Source organism: Salvelinus fontinalis, chromosome 10, assembly GCF_029448725.1.
Source record: "Salvelinus fontinalis isolate EN_2023a chromosome 10, ASM2944872v1, whole genome shotgun sequence".
Classification (NCBI taxonomy): domain Eukaryota; kingdom Metazoa; phylum Chordata; class Actinopteri; order Salmoniformes; family Salmonidae; genus Salvelinus; species Salvelinus fontinalis.
Window position 1 is genome coordinate 32,966,265 of NC_074674.1, and position 20,373 is coordinate 32,986,637.

The following is a 20,373-nucleotide window of genomic DNA, read 5'->3' on the forward strand; positions in this document are numbered from 1 at the left end:
GAAGGGGTTGTAATTTCCCTCTGGGCAGATGTCTAGGTGCCTTACACTGTGCACATACCGAACAGGAGGAAACATAAACCCGCACGTCCTTAGCTAAAGTGGGCCACCAGTACTTCTCAGAAAGGCAGCGCACCGTCCGACCGATACCAGGATGACCAGAGGAGGGTGACGTATGAGCCCAATAGATCAAACGATCGCGCACATCAAACGGAACGTACATATGCCCAGCTGGACAGTCAGGTGGAATGGGCTCTGAACGTGACGCCCGTTCGATGTCCGCGTCCACCTCCCATACCACCGGTGCCACCAGGCGAGAGGCTGGAATGATGGGAGTGGGATCTGAGGACCTCTCCTCTGTATCATACAGCCGGGACAGTGCGTGCCTTAACGTTCTGGGAACCTGGTTTGTAGGAAAGGGTGAAATCAAAACGGGTGAAAAACATGGCCCACCTTGCCTGACGAGGGTTCATTCTCCTCGCTGCCCGTATGTACTCCAGATTGCGGTGGTCAGTCCAAATGAGAAAAGGGTGTCTAGCCCCCTCAAGCCAGTGTCTCCACGCTTTCAGAGCCATGACAACAGCCAGCAACTCCCGGTCCCCCACATCATAGTTTCGCTCCGCCGGGCTGAGCTTCTTCGAAAAGAATGCACAGGGGCGAAGCTTTAGTGGCGTACCCGAACGCTGAGACAGCACAGCCCCTATCCCCGCCTCGGACGCGTCCACCTCAACTATGAATGCTAAGGAAGGATCAGGATGAGCCAGCACGGGAGCTGAAGTAAACAGAGCCTTCAGGTGACCAAACGCCCTGTCCGCTCCAGCTGTCCATTGCAGTCTCACCGGTCCTCCCCTCAGCAGTGAGGTAATGGGAGCCGCTACCTGACCAAAACCCCGGATAAATCTCCGGTAGTAGTTGGCAAACCCTAAAAACCGCTGCACTTCCTTTACCGTGGTTGGAGTCGGCCAATTACGCACGGCTGAAATGCGGTCATTCTCCATCTCTACCCCTGACACTGAAAAGCGGTACCCTAGGAAGGAGATGGACTGTTGGAAGAACAGACATTTCTCAGCCTTGACGTACAGGTCATGCTCCAACAGTCGACCAAGCACCTTACGCACCAGGGACACATGCTCGGCGCGTGTAGCGGAGTATATTAGAATGTCATCTATATACACCACTACACCCTGCCCGTGCAGGTCCCTGAATATCTCATCCACAAATGATTGGAAGACTGATGGAGCATTCATTAACCCGTACGGCATGACGAGGTACTCATAATGCCCAGAAGTGGTGCTAAATGCTGTCTTCCACTCATCTCCCCCCTTAATACGCACCAGGCTGTAAGCGCTCCTGAGGTCCAATTTTGTGAAGAAGCGCGCCCCGTGTAATGACTCGGTCATACTGGCTATGAGTGGTAGCGGGTAACTGTATTTTTTCGTGATCTTATTTAATCCTCGATAATCAATACACGGGCGCAAACCTCCATCCTTCTTCTTCACAAAAAAGAAACTCGAGGAGACAGGTGAGATGGAAGGCCGAATGTATCCCTGTCCCAGAGATTCGGTGACATATGTCTCCATAGCCACCGTCTCCTCCTGTGACAGAGGATACACATGACTCCTGGGAAGTTTAGCGTCTACCAAGAGATCTATCGCACAATCCCCCGGTCGATGGGGTGGTAATTGAGTCGGCATATTCGGGAGGAATGTGCATGTTGGAAACCTGGTTTGGACTCTCCACCGTCGTGGTACCTAGGGAAACACCTACACATCTACCTGAACACTGACAGGACCATCCCTTGAGAGTCCTCTGTTGCCACGAAATAATCAGATCATGAGAGGCCAACCAGGGAAGACCCAACACAACAGGAAACGCAGGAGAGTCGATCAAAAAGAGACTAATTCTCTCCTCGTGATCCCCCTGCGTTCTCATAGCGATGGGCGCCGTGACCTCCCCAATCAGCCCCGACCCCAAAGGACGACTATCTAAGGCATGTACAGGGAAGGGAACATCAACAGGAATAATAGGGATCCCTAATCTATATGCTAAAGAGCGATCAATAAAGTTCCCAGCTGCGCCTGAATCTACTAGCGCCTTATGCTGGGGATGCGAGGAAAACTCAGGAAATTCTATATGTAACCACATGTGCGCAACAGAAGACTCTGGGTGAGTTATGTGCCTACTCACCGGAGATGACCCATCAGTGCTCCGCCTGCTACCTCGACTTCCAGGAGAAACACCCCAGCACCGGACAGCAGTGTGTCCTCTGCGTCCACAGTTGGTGCATGGAGTGGTCCTCCCTCCGGTCTCCCTACTAGCAGCCCCTCCTAACTCCATCGGTGTAGGATCCAAGGGGCTGGGTAATGGAACGGGCGGACCCCGATCTAGACGTCCGCGGGAGGCCAACAGGTTATCCAGCCGGATAGATAAGTCCACCAGCTGGTCCAGGTTAAGAGTGGTGTCCCTGCAGGCTAACTCCCTACGAACGTCCTCTCGTAGACTACACCTGTAGTGATCGATCAGGGCCCGCTCATTCCATCCCGCACCAGCGGCCAGAGTACGGAAGTCCAAGGCGAAATCTTGAGCGCTCCTCATCCCCTGTCTGAGATGGAACAAACGCTCTCCCGCCGCTCTCCCTTCAGGTGGATGATCAAAGACCGCCCGGAAGCGGCGAGAGAAGTCATCATAGTCATCCAGGGTTTGTCCCTCTCTTCCCCAGATGGCGTTGGCCCACTCCAGGGCCTTACCAGTCAGACAGGAGATGAGGGCGCCCACTTTCTCTCGTCCTGAAGGGGTCGGATGAACAGTTGCCAGGTATAACTCCAACTGTAGGAGGAACCCCTGACACCCGGCTGCGGTACCGTCATACGCTCCTGGGAGCGAGAGCCGAATCCCACTGGGTCCTGACGATGGAGGGATGACCGGTGGAGTAGGGATAGGCGCGGGTGGTGATGATGGGGTCTGATTTACCGGGAGACCTCCTCTCTCCCATCGGTCCATTGTCTGCAGCACACGATCCATGGCAGTCCCTAAACTGTGTAACATGGTCGCGTGCTGTTGAACTTGCTCCTCGACTGGGAGAGAGGGGCTGGCTGTGCCTGCTGACTCCATTTGAAGTTTGGGTCCGTGATTCTGTCAGGGTTGTGTGCAGCGAAGTAGCAGAGTCAAATGCAGGACACAGGTGATGAGCGAAACACAAAACGTTTACTCAAAATCACAGCAAAAATCCACAAAGGGAAAAACAAGGAATAACAAAAACCACTAACATAACCAACAATCACGGACAAAACAGAAATGAAAGCCAGAGGGTTAAATAGGGAACATGATGGGGGAATTGAAAACAGGTGTGTATAATACAGACAAAACGAAACTGAAAAGTGGATCGATGGCGACTAGAAAGCCGGTGACGTCGACCGCCGAACACCACCCGAACAAGGAGAAGGGCCGACTTCGGCGGAAGTCGTGACACTTAACATGAATAGATCCCACCTTTTTCAGAAAATACAGTCTCTGCTGACCCTTTTTGTAGATTACATCTGTCCATTTAATCCACAAGTTTATTGTCCAAGAGGACACCCAGATATTTGTATACATCTACAATTTCTTCAAATAAAATAAAATACAATATTATTGGTCACATGGTTAGCAGATGTTATTGCGAGTGTAGTGAAATGCTTGTGCTTCTAGTTCCGACAGTGCAGAAATATCTAAAATATAATCTAACAATTCCACAAGAACTACCTAATACACACAAATCTAAGTAAAGGAATGGAATAAGAATATGTACATTCAAATATATGGATGAGTAATGACAGAGCGGCATAGGCAAGATGCAATAGATGGCATAAAATACATTATCTACACATGAGATGAGTAATGCAAAATATTTAAACATTATTAAAGTGGCATTATTAAAGTGACTAGTGATCCATTTACTAAAGTGGCCAATGATTTCAAGTCTGTATGTAGGCAGCAGCCTCTCTGTGTTAGTGATGGCTGTTTAACAGTCTGATGGCCTTCAGATAGAAGCTGTTTTTCAGTCTCTCGGTACTCCTTCCTGTGACATCGGGTGCTGTAGATGTCTTAGAGGACAGGTAGTGTGCCCCCGGGGATGCGTTGTGCAGACCGCATCACCCTCTGGAGAGCCTTTTGCGGTTGTGGGAGGTGCAATTGCCGTACCAGGCGGTGATACAGCCCAACAGGATGCTCTCAATTGTGCATCTGTTAAAGTATGTGAGGGTTTTAGGTGACAAGCCAAATTTCTTCAGCCTCCTGAGGTTGAAGAGGCACTGTTGCGCCTTCTTCACCATACTGTCTGTGTGGGTGGACCATTTCAGTTTATCTGTGATGTGTATGCCGGGGAACTTAAAACATTCCAAATTCTCCACTGTTGTCCCATCAATGTGAATTGGTGGGTGCTCGCTCTGCTGTTTCCTGAAGTTCACGATCATTTTCCTTGTTTTGTTGACATTGAGTGAGAGGTTGCTGTCCTGACACCACACTATGAGTGCCCCCACCTCCTCCCTGTAGGCTGTCTCCCTGTAGGCTGGCCCCAGTGTCGAGGATCAGCGAAGTGGACATGTTGTTTCCTATCTTCACCACCTGGGGCGGCCCGTCAGGAAGACCAGGACCCAATTGCACAGGTTGCGGTTGAGACCCATGTCCTCAAGCTTAATGATGAGTTTGGAGGGTACTATGGTGTTGAATGCTGAGCTATAGTCAATGACCAGCATTCTTACATAGGTATTCCTCTTCTCCAGATGGGATAGGGCAGTGTGCAGTGTGATGGAGATTGCATCGTCTCTGGACCTATTGGGGCGGTAAGCAAATGAAAGTGGGTCTAGTGTGACAGATTATATGATCCTTGACTATGCTCTATGTTCTGACCTCTGTTGCAGAGGTGGCTGTTCGCTTCCTCAGGCCTATGCACATCTCTTTGGTCTTGTTGGTAATGAAGACCAAGTGGGATTCATAACACCACTCTACAAAGTAATTTAGGACTGGCCGACGGTCTTCCTCATCATCATGCAACAGGCTGAGCAAGGCAGTGTCATTAGCGAACTTGATGAGGTGTCTGTCAGGATGGGAACTTGTACAACTGTTGGTGTACAAGATGTACAGGAGTGGGTGTATAACTTGGCAAACCATGGGTGTATAACTTGGCAAAGATTACCTGGGTTTCAAAGCCGTCATTTGTCAGAATAGAATTATTGAAGTTTTTTTTTACTAAACAACACCAAAGCCCTATTCTAACTATAATGAAGACAGTGGGGGCTTTTCAAATAGCTTCTGTGAAGCCTACAGTACAATACCATCCAAGCCACCAGCAGCACTCAAACCCTCTTGAAAGGATCACTCCATGATGTACCCAATTCCATCCTCCAACTGATTCCCTTCCACACAATGCCACAGAGCTGATTGCTTTTGAGCCACTTGTGAATGGCCAGCCACCAGCCACCTGCCTCCCATCCTGCAAACCTTCAATAGAGTTTATCAGAGTGGCCAGTGCCAGTGCCCCAGCAGCTGCCCTCTTCAACCTTAAAGACATGGAGCTGGATGTCTTCTCTGCCCTCAATGCCATGTCCTCTGCTCTCCTACAGGCCTAAACACCTGGTTTCTCTTTCGTCCTGCTGACACTGCAGCATGGGCTACTACTAATGCGGCCCTGTCTTCTCCCTTCTACAGCCCCAAGTACCCTGGCTGTCCTCTCCTGACACTGCTACAGCCTGGGCTACTTCTAACAGTTAACACTGCCATGTATTCTCCCTGCTATCTCTAAGCTGCCTCAGCTTGGCTGCCTCTATGTGACTCTGTCGTTGACTCCCCAGGCCACAGCCTCATCAAACGCCACTACAATGGATCCATGGGCCTTGAGAACTATATAGGGCTGATGTAAACCTTTTGCCTTTAATGGCACAGGAAATTAATCTCTTGTTCGGGATTACTGTGGCGTGTTACAGCCCTTGAGCGGCCCACTTTAAAGGGTTTAACAAGGTTAAATGAGTGTGCAGTGGCGGTGGTGGTATGAGGCGGTGGTCGTGGGGGGGTTTCATACCGGAATTTATAAAAGCGAGATGATGCGTCATGAGTCTTTATAAACTCGTAAACAACCCCACTAGCACCGCGAGCATTAAAAAGAAGGCTGGAAGAAGGTGAATGGCGGCAGTAAACGCGGCACAAACACAAGCTGGAACACTAGCTATCTGCAAGTAAAAACACGTATAATAGAAGTGTTTTAATGGAAAATGTCCCCTCTTAGACCTTAATCTATCCAAGCATCCTATTAAACAGGCCTAGTAATGACCGTGAGGACACAAGACACGTGGTATAGAGAAGGAGAAGTGACGTGGTGTTGAGCTTGGACAATAGCAGTGCTGTTGGTGCCTACTGGTTAATTTGGGGAAGATTGACGCTGTGGATTCTGTCAACTTTCTACAGGCCAGGGTCAGGGCCTGGGGCAGACTAATCTCCTGAGGAAACAAAGAGTGCTTCCACCTTAACACACACATACACACACTGACGCACGCACATATGTTCTGTGCCTTAATTGCACCTTTACACTCAGGCCTGTTATGTAGCGTCTCACTGTGTTTTGTAAGCTCTGACAAAGGTCACATCGACCGAAAGCTTTGCACAATAAATCTGAATTTACATGGACACTAAGTGTGCCGAGGCTTTCTTACACAAAGTGAATAAAACCAGTCTTGACCCACGGGTTGAAGGTTCACTGCCAAAAAGCAGCATTCAGTAATTTCCTACAATGAGGCATTCAACTGCACAAGCCCTTTATATTTCCATAATAGGTGCTGTGGAGGCCATGTAAAACAACAGATTAAAGCTGGATGGAGGCAGCGGTAGAATAGCAGGTACAAATGCTGCGACAGAGCCTGTGCGTTTGTGGGTGTGGGTTTTTGTTGGAGAGTGTGATTGTATTTCCCTTTTCTCCTGTCCCCTAAGGAGGTGACAGGGTTGGAGAATTCCACTCTCATTTCCTGTATCGCCACGGTGACTGTGGACTTGTCACTCAGAGGAGGCAGAGAATGAGCCTGTCAATCAATCAAGGGCCCATTATGGAAACATTTCCTAAAATGCCTGATTTTTCCTTCCTCTTCCTTGTTAGCATAACACAATTTCAACACTTTGTCATTGACATGGAGTGTGATTAGCCTGCTAAGTGAAAGGCGGCTGCAGGGAGAAAGAGAATGAGGAGGAGGGAGAGCATCAATACATTACAATGCCCTTATCTTAAGACAAATATATGGTAAGGTATAAATGGAACTGAATGGTATGTTAAAAGCAACTACCCCACTACTTCATAATTTCAAAAATTCTACATGGCATTTGTGGTATTTCCACACTTTTAATACACTAATGACTAAATAATGAAATTCATGCTTCATTTTCTCACAAGCACAACATTTCAAGTGGTTTTCATTGGTTAAATTACATAAATTAAGGGATGAGAAAAATATAACGGAGGACAGAAAGGGAAATATTGAAATAAACCGACAGGGCAGATAGGCCAAGGAAATGAAAGGTGGGGAAACATAAAAAGGGTGGGCTTCAGAGAGAAAAAGATCGAATGGGACTAGGTAATGCAGGTAGACGTGAATATGGTGATGGTGAGTCGAGTGACAGGCGGGGGGAGATGAGATGGAGCCATGCTGTGCGCCTTAAACAGATGCGAGCGTAAACCTGCATATAGTACCATCCATCACACACGCAGACACGTGTGACATGACAGCTAAAACCACTCTCTTCGTCTCAGCAGAAAAAGACAGACACAAGGTACGGGGTGGGGTAAATAGAGAGAGAAAGTGAGACAGAAGGATAGAGGAGGGAGAAGGAGAACACCAGAGAGAAGAGCCCCATCTTGAACTGTATGATTCTGTTTACCCTATTCTGACATTCTGTCTCACATGACAACCATCGCCACAATGAATCCTCACTTCACTGGGGTCTTGCGTCAAACGGAGCAGAGAGCTGCAACCTTGACCAGGCTCACCTGCCCCCTCTAGAATGAAGCTTTGACCTCAGCATAGCAAAATACAGCCTTCACACTTCTTCACCACGGCTTTGTGATCAATGTTCAGTAAAGATAAAAATTGAGGAAAATCTGGACTATAGGATTGACATTCTGTTGTCACCATTTGTGTGATAATGATGCAAATAGCCAAGGGATCTGTATAGTATCAGTGGAGTGATCCCCATTCCCCATAACAGTGCATTTAAGGAGAGAGATGCATTTAGGGCAGTGGTTCCCCACTGGTTTTGCCTCAGGGCCCAAATGGAACCTGGTTGTCTCAGTCGCGACCCAATATTCACATCCCAAAAATGAATCGCCAAAATACAATAAAAAAACGTGTTTTTAATGCTATATTGATAGTAAATATAGCAATTATATGACAAGGAAAGAACATTCCCACTTCTTTCATTGTCAATAATACATTTTGCCCCTATTATTAATGAGGAATGTTAATAAACTCACTGACTTGAGACCACAAAATCAACCAAAATGGTGCTGCTAATAGCTCTTCATTGAAAATACTGTGATTTAAGAAACAATTTTCAGAGATTCAATTAGTTAAAAATGTAAATTCATTATAATTTCATTTAAGTTCAATGGTTTAAATCATTTAAGTTCAAGCTGGAGTATTTTGTCATAAAACCCACTAGTTGAGAATTGCCGATTTAGGGCATGGGGCCTTGAGATGCTGTTCTTTCTCAGTATTTTTCATAAACTGTGGCCCCAACTCAATACAAACCATTTACTTGGTTTCTGGGGTATAAGAAAACATTATGCTCTTCAGATTACTGCGGGAATACATGTTTGGATTCAAGCACTCAGTTAAAATAGAGTTTACGGTTTAAGACATCATTTTAATTCAGATATGCTCTCTTGCAAAGTAATACATATGTTATTTATAACCAGTTTAGATTGAATAGGGCCATGTGTCTCGAAGGCCTTATTGTTTCCAGGCGAAAAGAATCCTGTGTTATTAGTTAGGATCCCCTGGGATCTAGTGAACATCCCCGGAGTATAAACCCCATCAGTCATAGAGGTGGTTAACTACTCCTCTCCTCCCCTCTCCTCCTCTCCACCCTTTCATTTCCTTGGTCTCATTTCCCCACTTGTTTTCTTCATTCTTCACAACGCTCTTCTTCAACCCGCTCTTCTCATTCATCTCCTCTTAGCCCCCTCTACTTTTACCCCTCTCTCTCCACATCCTTCTCTTCTCATCCCTCTCTCCTCCTCTGTCTCCTGCTACTGCTGCTGGCACAGTGAGTAGAGGGCTCCACGGCGGACCAGGTATCGATTGCACTGAGTCAGCTATGTCCACTTTAATTCATTAAACCTCCTCTGTCAATGCCCCTTGGGCAATTCCAATAATCTAAGGGGACGAGCCAGAGCCTACACACATAGGGGTTTAATGTTTACCCAGTGGGCATGCGACGTGATAAAGACTTATTTTTCTGGTTGAAATCTGGTCGGGAAGTCACAACCAGATGAACACTTATTTTTCATGACGTCTTTAGACGTTGGTTGATATCTGTTTTTTGGTTGACTACTGACCAGTTATCTAAATGCTACTCAATTAATCCTTTCCCTTGTCCTTAATAGTCACTAGTCTATATAAACACGTGCATAGTGTTTGTGGGCCATGCACCCATTTGGATATAAGAAACTAGAACCATTACAATCATTAAAATAGGATACATTTTATTTTTCAGCAAGGTTTGCATGACTCAGCTTAGCACAGCTGGCAGAGCGCACCAAAGTGGCTCAGGCTCTCATGGCATACTGTATCCAGTAAAACCGCTGGGCTCGGGCCTATTCCATTAGAGACTCAGGGGACTAGGCATGGAATTGGACTCGGGGGAGTATCATGCTTGCTGAGCTCTTCCAGAGTCAGGCAGAATCATATTACTCTGGGCTCCGGTTAATGGTACTCCAGCCGAGTCCACTTCAGCTCATCCAGCCCGATTTGACTTTTTCAGGAGTAGGGCCATTTGAGGTTTTTATTCCACAGGTGATTAAATGGCATTTTTTTTAAACAAAGAAATGTGCTATATTTCACCTCTAAGTCATCGAATATGCAAAGTCAGGTTTTCAGAATTTAACAAATAACATGTAGGCCTATGTAGGTTATTTCAATATCCTAATACAATCCACCAGGAATTTCTAAAACCCTACTGTTATCACATTTATTTCCATCTATAATGAGTAAAACATTATTGCACCTTTTAATTTTACCTTGATTTAACTAGGCAAGTCAAATTATTATTTTCAATGACAGCCTAGGAACAGTGCCTTGTTCAGGGGCAGAATGACAGATTTTTACCTTGTCAGTTCCAGGGATTGATCTTGCAACCTTTCGGTAACCAACGCTCTAACCACTAGGCCACCTGTCGTCCCAACCTGAATTTGACACTGAAAATACGACTATTATATTTTCACTTAAAGCTTTTATGCAATTAACATAATGTGTGCATTCATTTTATTTTAATTTCAGTAGCTAAATAGGAAGGTACTGTAGGCATTTCAGTTCCAACTAAAACTTGGAATGGAATATGTCCCTTGCGCACAGAAATAGATCTCTCTGGTAGTCTGCTTGCTCGAGCATCAACATTCCATACTGCCATTGGGACAGAGCGCACAGTAGGCTACACAACAACACACCTGGAAAACAACAACAGTTTCTCTAAATTTACACACAAACATTTCAGAAGATTTGACTGTTCTCCCCAATTCTTGTAAGTAAAGCGGCGGTTTGTTGGGGAGAAGAACGTCAAGGAAAGATTTGCTAGCTAGCTAAAGTTAGCTCTGGCTAATCCTCCATCAACATGGTACATTTTCACCTGTTGTAGCCATTGGTTGTTGTTAGCTAGCTAATGTTTTGTCATTTTGATATTTGTTCAGTTAATGACAGTAAAAGTGAGTAAGAGAGAGGGTTAATACATGTATAGTACACTGAGTGTACCAAACATTAAGAACACCTTCCTAATATTGAACACCCTTCTTCATTTTGCCCTCAGAACAGACTCAATTCTACAAGGTGTTGAAAGCATTCCAACCAATCAGCATTGCAGTTCTTTACACAAACCATTTTGCAGTTTATCTCTGTATACCTGACTGCCAGATTGCTGAGGGGAAACATAGTCAATGTACTTGCTAGGCTAAGTCTAAGTTAGTGAAGACCTTAGCTAACGGTTAATCATGACTTGTCTCGGTCTTTACTGTTCCTGAAACATATCAATCACCTGATGCATGGCCTCTACAGCAGTGCTTGGCCACCCATTCATTTACCAGTGACCTATTCTGCCGAATACCAGGGAAAGGAGAGAGCAGAACCATCCTTCCTTGAATCCATAGTCATTAGCTAGGTTTTTATCCAATTGGCGACAGATTTTCATGTGAATATAAAACAATCCTCAAAGAAAATATGCGCATTATCCCACCAGCTGTGTGTTTCCACCAAACTGTCTTCAGTGCATGATGACATACTGCACACAAAATGTATTTTTTGGTTTAGGTTTTTAAGTACCGAATAAATGATTTTCCATTGCATTTTCTATTCTAGAGATAGTTTTGTCACAAAAACTGTTGTGTTAAATAGGAAATGTACCTACTTTGGTCTTGGCATGTGTGCTCCAGCCAACAGCTCTGGCTGTGCGGGTAGGCTAGTCTACATGATGAGATTATTATGGATAAGAGCGAGAATATTTTTATTTGTCAAACGGCAGTCAAGCATCGATCATAATATCATCAGAATAAGACCCTCGTTATTTATTGGAATGCCGCCTCAAGCTCATCACCGTACACTTTCACCACCCTGCGAAGTACATCATTTATTTAATCTGTAGCCAAATAAACTGCATGGTATCCTGATTCGTAGCGGGTGGACCACACAACATATCATTTTGTGACTCCAAGTTTACTTCGAAATTATGGTTATTATATCAATATTTGCCCATAAAGGCATTGCCACTGCCATTTTTGCATAATGTTATCCTACCATGTCGAACAAACAAATTATCTGTCTGCATTTATATTTTGTTACCGAAACGTTCTGTTTCCGTCATAGCTGTCAATCAATCAATCAAGTTTCTTTTATATAGCCCTTCGTACATCAGCTAATATCTCGAAGTGCTGTACAGAGACCCAGCCTAAAACCCCAAACAGCTAGAATGCAGGTGTAGAAGCACGGTGGCTAGGAAAAACTCCCTAGAAAGGCCAAAACCTAGGAAGAAACCTAGAGAGGAACCAGGCTATGAGGGGTGGCCAGTCCTCTTCTGGCTGGGTCATGGTTTTATATTTCCAAACTGTGGATGGAAACGTGGCTATTGACAGTACGTTTTGTGTGCAAAATGTTGTATTTTTTTACTTTGATACTTAGATTTTTAATGTGTATTGATTCTTACTAACCAGCTTGGTAAGAGCTATATTTGTACTAGGTATGCTGACGATCATGAACACCTTTTCACTGCATCAGGTCTCACTGAGACTGGATTCCCCAAGAGATATGCTTTTCAGCTGCCCATGAGTGCATGATCTTAGTAGAACTAATTGAAAGAGCACTACTTCTAATAATATAAGTTTGTTAAGCAAACCAAATCCTACTTTAATTTGTCTTTGTAAGTCATGTAAAGTTTCTCCCATATCTGTCTTGCTCATTCTCTCTGTTGCTTACTCAAAGTTACGCAGGTTCACAGTTTTAGAGAAGATTTTGTCCATCCACACCAGACGTGATCATGACACACAGGATAAAATATCAAAACAAATTGTGAACCAGCTATATTAATTTGGGGGCAGGTTGAAACACACATGAAACATTCATGGACATGTAGCTAGCTAACTGTTGCTAGCTAGTTTGTCCTGGGAAATGAACATTGGGTTGTTATTTTACCTGACATGCATATGTTTTTCCCATTGCATGATCTATTTCAAATGTCAGAATGTGTTGCAAATTTGAATTGATGCCTTTGGAAACAAATAGAAATGTATTGAACCATGTTTTTAATATCCAACTTTATCTTCTGCAATACTTCAGTCAGGAGGTCATTACCAGGTTATGATGAGGTCTTAACTATGACTAGTACATAATATAGCACATAATATAGTCTTCAGAATTATGACCAGTTGGTCAGATAGAGGTCACAATTAGTACCAACCTTGTTGTCAAAAAAATATGTCATATTCTGATCAGTAAAAATAAAAATGTTTTCAACCAGTTTTCCACCAGAATTTGAATGAATAAAAACACGTATTTTCAAACAGGTTTTTCCCACTGGATACGTGTGCTCTGAGGGGGAAAATAAATACTGTTTTGTATCAGTGGTTACATGTACAGTGAAAAGGGATACTCTGAGAGATACAATACTGGTATAAATGGGGAAATAATTTATTTGGTTTTGAATAAATTATGCTCAATCTAATTATTTGTGAATCAGACATTTTTTGGATAATGATTATATGTGGTATAATTATATAATTGTAAATGGGTTATCAAAACCTAATGCTTATCAAATTTAATGTAATTAACGACAGAAGAGGTGATGATAAACAGATGGATTTTCTCTATGTGTGTGTGGTTTAATGTTTGTGTGGGTGTGTGTGTATGTGTGTGTGAATCTGTAAGTGCTTGTGGAGGTATATGATGAGACATGACATGCTAAATGAATACACAAAGAGTCTAATCACATTTCTTTTGATGTAAAATGATGTATAGATGTAGGATCTTAATTTGATTTCAGTTTGCTACAGCAGGAAAATAATCCTGCAGCAACAGGAAACGGGAATTATTATGTGTATTTTTAATTAATGGACATTTTTGTAGGGGTTGATACATTTTTCTTAAGGAAAATTAAGTCTGAAATTTCTAAATGGAAATGTCTAACTTCTGAAATCAAATCAAATGTATTGATGAAGCCCTTTTTATATCATCAGATGCCACAAAGTGCTTATACAGAAACCCAGCCTAAAACCCGAAACGGCAAGCAATGCAGCTGTAGAAGCAGGGTGGCTATGAAAAACTCCCTAGAAAGGCAGGAACCTAGGAAGAAACCTAGAGAGGAACCAGGCTCTGAGGGTTGGCCAGTCCTCTTCTGGCAGTGCCGGGTGGAGAGACATTTTAAAAACTAAAATACACTACAAAATGTAAATGTCCTGCATTGCAGGAAAGTTCTCCTGCAACAGGGTGATCAAATTGATATCCTACATCTGTAAATCAATTCCACACACCTCCTCAACCAACCAGCATTCTATTATTACATACACTTCAGAGAGGATGGCAACAGAGACCAGAAACAGGGAATATGTGAAAACGGCCACATGTAGACAGCAAAGCTAATCAGAATGGATTTATCTGCAATGAGACATTGGACGGTTCAATCTCTGGTCTGCTTAAAGGGTGAGAGATATACAAATCGCCATGATCCCCCTCTCAAGCCCTTATCCTGCAGTGTGAAGAAAGAATATCCAGAAAACGCTGGGGCTCTGTGAATGCAATCATATTATACACTTGTCAGTTTAAAAGGTCAACATATTAGTTTGGTCTCTTCTTCAGCTGCTGTTTCTATACTCGCCCCATCTTACACAAATCGTTCCGCTCTTGTTACAAAAAGGAGAAAAAATAACTGAACATGTCTCTGAAGAGGAAAAAGAACAGCGAAGAGAAGAACGTTTCAGTGTAATCTATAAACGATTGGATCACATCGTACTTCCTCTCTTTATCCCCAGTGGTCTGAGTGAATATGAGTAGAGGATGATATTATGTTGTGGCCATATGCATCCAAGCGGAGAGCCACAGACCAATGTGACAAACCTACATAGATGGATATGTGGGAATGAGGAATCGGGACTTCAACCATCCAACACAGAGGGAGGACACTTGACTGAATCCACACTGATATACTCCACTGCATCCGCACTAATCTACACTAGGCAAGTAGACTAGCGATTAAGAGTGTCAGACCAGTGACCAAAAGGTCGCTGGTTTGAGTGAATCCCAGAGCTGACTCGGTGAAACATTTGTAGATGTGCTCGAGCAAGGCACTTAACCCTAATGACATTTTTTTATATATATATCCACACTGAGAGCTTTGGTTAATAACTTAAACCTGCACTGTGTGTGGTTGTGTGCATTGTAAGCCCATCTGCATTAGTTGCTAACAGCTCCCATCTATCCAAATCAGTTCACTCCTCACAGATACACTCCAGTCTCTGCTGCACTAGCTAGCTCTGCATGATACATCCCTATGTTCTATAGGCAGATAATATTTAATCCTATTCCAATGCAGTGTATTGCAATCAATGCAATCCCACGATTCCCTCCTACTCGTCATTGTCACCCAGATGTATGGCTGCTTGGCTAGATGGAATGTGAAGCTTCCTGTATGCTCCTCTCCTCTCTCCTCGTGTATGCTCCTCTATGCCCTCCTGTGCTGCTCCTGCTTGAGCCTGGACAGGAATGGCATTTGGCTGCTGGTGAGGGTCTTCCCTTGTGGCAGCCTCGGCCAGCCACTTCATTTGCAGTTTATAGTTTAACCACGGCAGTAATTTAATCATCTGCCCACAGGAACATCTCTGCCAGGCCTCTGCATTCGTGTGTCCCCTGTGAATATATGTGTATATACACTGACAAAAAAATGTAAATGCAACATGTAAAGTGTCAGTCCCATGTTTCATGAGCTGAAATAAAATCACCCAGAAATTTTCCAGAAGCACTAGAAGCTTATCTCTCTCAAATTCTGTGCACAAATGTGTTTACATCCCTGTTAGTGAGCATTTCCCCTTGCCAGGATAATCCATCCACCTTACATGTGTGGCATATCAAGAAGCTGAATGAACAACATGATCATTACACAGGTGCCCCTTTTGCTGGGGACAATAAAAGGCCACTCTAGAATGTGCAGTTTTGTCACACAACACAATGCCACAGATATCTCACATTTTTAGGGAGTGTGCAATTGGCATGCTGACTGCAGGAATGTTCAGCAGAGCAGTTGCCAAATCATTTAATGTTAATTTCTCTACCATAAGCTGACTCCAACATCGTTATAGAACAGGTATTCCCAAATTATGCGTACCCCCAACAGTCCTGTAACGATGTTTTGGGAAGCAATTTCAGGGAGTGAGTGTTTTAATAAATAAGCACAACATAATACAAAATAAGAAACACGAACAACGCACAGACATGACACAGGAACTTGGGCTGCAGGGGCAGTATTGAGTAGCCTGGATAAAAAGTGCCCATTTGAAACGGCCTCGTACTCAATTCTTGCTCGTACAATATGCATATTATTATTGCTATTGGATAGAAAACACTCTCAAGTTTCAAAAACTGTTTGAATTATATCTGTGAGTAAAACAGAACTCATTTTGCAGCAAACTTCCAGACAGGAAGTGAAAAATCTGAAAACGATGCTCTGTTCCAGGGCCTGCCTATTGAATTGCCTTATATTTATGGATATGCATGCACTGCATACGCCTTCCACTAGATGTCAACAGGCAGTGGAAGGTGGAATGGGGTGTCTAGCTTGATCTGAGGTCGAACAAGAGCTCTTGGAATGACTTGTCCAGAATTTCCTTTCTCTACCTAGGCACGGGAAGCACCTCCATATTGTCTTATGATAAGCGTTCGGTATACACGGCTAATATCTCCGGCTTTGTTTTTATTTGATACATATTAGAAAAACATGATAAAGTAGGTTTTTTCAACCGAGTTTCTTGTTTCTATGATGTTATTTCGTATTTCTGTGGAAAATGTTGAGTTCTATTATCCGCGTTTTGGCGGGCGCTGTCCTGCTATAACGTAAGCTGTTTGTTATGGTAAAGTTATTTTTAAAAAGCTAACACGGCGGTTGCATTAAGAACTAGTGTATCTTTCATTTGCTGTCCAACATGTATTTTTTAGTAAAGTTTATGATGAGTTCTTTGGTCAGATTAGGTGAGTGTCCAAAATAGCTCCGGACAATTTGGTGAATCGATGCTACATATTCACAATGTATAACCACGGTTTGCAGCTCTAAATATGCACATTTCCGAACAAAACATAAGTGTATTGTATAACCTGATGTTATAAGACTGTCATCTGATGAAGTTGGTCAAGGTTAGTGATTAATTTTATATCTGTTGCTGGTTTTTGCGATCGCTACCTTTTACTGCTAATAAATGCATTTGTGTGTTTGGCTATTGTGGTAAGCTAATATAATGCTATATTGTGTTTTCGCTGTAAAACACTTTAAAAAATCTGACATATTGTCTGGATTCACAAGATGTTTATCTTTCATTTGCTGTACACCATGTATTTTTCATAAATGTTTTATGATGAGTATTTAGATATTTCACGTTGCTCTCTGTAATTATTCTGGCTGCTTTGGTGATATTTTTGATGGTAGCTGCAATGTAAAACTATGATTTATACCTCAAATATGCACATTTTCGAACAAAACATAAATTTATTGTATAACATGTTATAAGACTGTCATCTGATGAAGTTGTTTCTTGGTTAGTGACTAATTATTTCTCTATTTGGTCGGTTTTGTCATAGCCACCTATGCGGTAGAAAAATGGTGAAAATATGCAGTTGAGTCTTTTGCTATTGTGGTTAGCTAATAGAAATACATATTGTGTTTTCGCTGTAAAACATTTTAAAAATCGGAAATGATGGCTGGATTCACAAGATGTTTATCTTTCATTTGCTGTATTGGACTTGTGATTTCATGAAAATTATATTATAATGTCGCATTAGGCTAGGCTATGCTAGTCAGCTTTTTTGATTAGGATGCTCCCGGATCCGGGATGGGTAGCAATGAAAGGTTAACAATAATTTAAGCTTTTAATATCTATAATTTTTATGATTATTTATTTTTATTGCACGCCCTCCAATTTTACCGGAAGTTGTCGACAGGTGTCCCGCTAGCGGGATTCACATGAGCACCACAATGCCTATTCCACCGATGTTCTACAAAGGTTTTCCAGCACACAGCTTTGACCTACTACAGTCGCTATGTTGGTATTGTAGTTCAAACTATGTGTAGGCAGGTTGCTTAGGATTCAAAACTTCTCAAACAGCCTAATTGTCACGGACGTCAAAAGGAGGAGACCAAGGCGCAGCGTTGTAAGCGTACATTCTTCTTTATTAAAAGAACGAACACTGAACAAAACAAACAAAATAACATAGACATGTGCAGACAGGCAACTGAACATGATCAAGAACCAACAAAACCAAAAGGGAAAATGGCAACCTAAATATGATCCCTGAACTTATAGGGGAGGGTCCGGGTGGGCATCTACCCTCGGTGGCGGCTCTGGTTCTGGACGCCGCCCCCCCCTCTTTACACTGATCCCTCGGACTTTGTAAATCCGGACCGTGGATCATCACCGGAGGCTCTGGACTGTGGATCATCGCCGGAGGCCCCGGACCGGAGACCCTCGCTGGAGACCCCGGGCTGGGGACCATCGCTGGAGACCCCGGGCTGGGGACCGTCGCTGGAGGTTCCGGACTTTGGCCTGTCGTTGGAAGTTCCAGACTGTGGCCCATCGTTGGAGGTTCCGGACTGGGTACTGTCGCCGGAAGCTCTGGACTGGGTACTGTCACCGGAAGCTCTGGACTGGGTACTGTCGCCGGAAGCTCTAGACTGGGTACTGTCGCCGGAAGCTCTGGACTGGGTACTGTCGCCGGAAGCTCTGGACTGTGTACTGTCGCCGGAAGCTCTGGACTGGGTGCTGTCGCCGAAAGCTCTGGACTGGGCACTGTCGTCGGAAGCTCTGGACTATCGAAGTGCACTGGAAGCCTGATGCGTGGTGCCGGAACTGGTGGTACCGGGCTGAGGACACGCACCTCAGGGCGAGTGCGGGGAAGAGGCACAGGCCGTACTGGACTGTGGAAGCGCAATGGAGGCCTGATGCGTGGTGCCAGAACTGGTGGTACCGGGCTGAGGACACGCACCTCAGGGCGAGTGCGGGGAAGAGACACAGGCCGTACTGGACTGTGGAAGCGCACTGGATGCCTGATGTGTGGTGCCGGAACTGGTGGTACCGGGCTGAGGACACGCACCTCAGGGCGAGTGTGAGAAGCAGGAACAGGACGTACTGGACTCTGGAGGCACACTGGGGGCCTGGTGCGTGATGCCGGCACTGGTGGTACCGGGCTGGGGACATGTACCTCAGGGCGAGTGCGGGGAGGAGGCACAGGATACACTGGGCCGTGGAGACGTATTGGAGATCTGGAACGTAGAGCTGGCTCAATGAGTCCTGGCTGGATGCCCATTCTAGCCCGGCAAATGCGAGGAGCTGGAATGGAGTTCACCAGGCTATGAATGGGAACTGGAGACACCGTGCGCATTTCTGCAAAATACAGTGCCTGACCAGTCACACGCTCCCCACGGTAAACACGAGGAGTTGGCTCATGTCTCCAACCTGACTTAGCATATCTTCTTGTGTGCCTCCCCCCCAAAAATGTATTGGGGCTGCCTCTCGTGCTTGCCTTGTTTGTATTTCTCCTCATAATATCGCCGTTCCGCTTTTGCTGCCTCTATTTCCTCCTTCGGAAGGTGATACTCCCCAGCCTGTGTCCAGGGTCCTGCTCCATCCAGTTTCTCCTCCCAGGTCCATTTTTCCATAAAACGCTGCTCCTCCTTTTCACGCTGCTTGGTCCTTTTATGGTGGGTTCTTCTGTCACGGACGTCAAAAGGAGGAGACCAAGGCGCAGCATGGTAAGCGTACATTCTTCTTTATTAAAAGAACGAACACTGAACAAAACAAACAAAATAACAAAACGAACCGTGAAGCTAATATGGATAGTGCAGACAGGCAACTAAACATAGATCAAGAACCCACAAAACCAAAAGGGAAAAATGGCAACCTAAATATGACAGCTGCCTCTGATTGGGAACCAATTCAGGCCACCATAGATATACATATACCTACTACCAAAACCCCTAGACATACAAAAAACCCTCGACAATATAAACTAGCATACCCACCCTCGTCACACCCTGACCTAACCAAAATAATAAAGAAAACAGAGATAACTAAGGTCAGGGCGTGACACTAATTCATATTCTTCAGAGGGATAATGGACTTTACAGCGTCTTGCTATTAAAATTATGCATACCAGCATGCATAATTTAAAATAATTTGTCTGTATGTATTTTTAGACATAGGCCTATTGTAAATGTGTATTACTGTTGCGTCGCCATCTTTATTGCAAAAATAAAAACAAACATAACTTTAAACTACATATTATTTTGAAAGAGGTAATGAACTGTCCATTGATCAGCACAGCAATTGATAAAACAGCATCATGTTCTATACACAACTAGTTCAATATTACACAGGTAAGCTAACAGTTACAGAAATCATTTGGCGTT

The 20,373-nt window shown here is 44.2% G+C and overlaps 1 protein-coding gene across 4 annotated transcripts in view; it reads right to left on the bottom strand.

Annotated features, from left to right (window-relative positions):
- LOC129864059 (leucine-rich repeat transmembrane neuronal protein 4-like) overlaps nucleotides 1–20,373 on the bottom strand; it is a 145,135-nt gene that overhangs the window by 53,192 nt on the left and 71,570 nt on the right. The gene's annotated exons all lie outside the window — the stretch shown is intronic.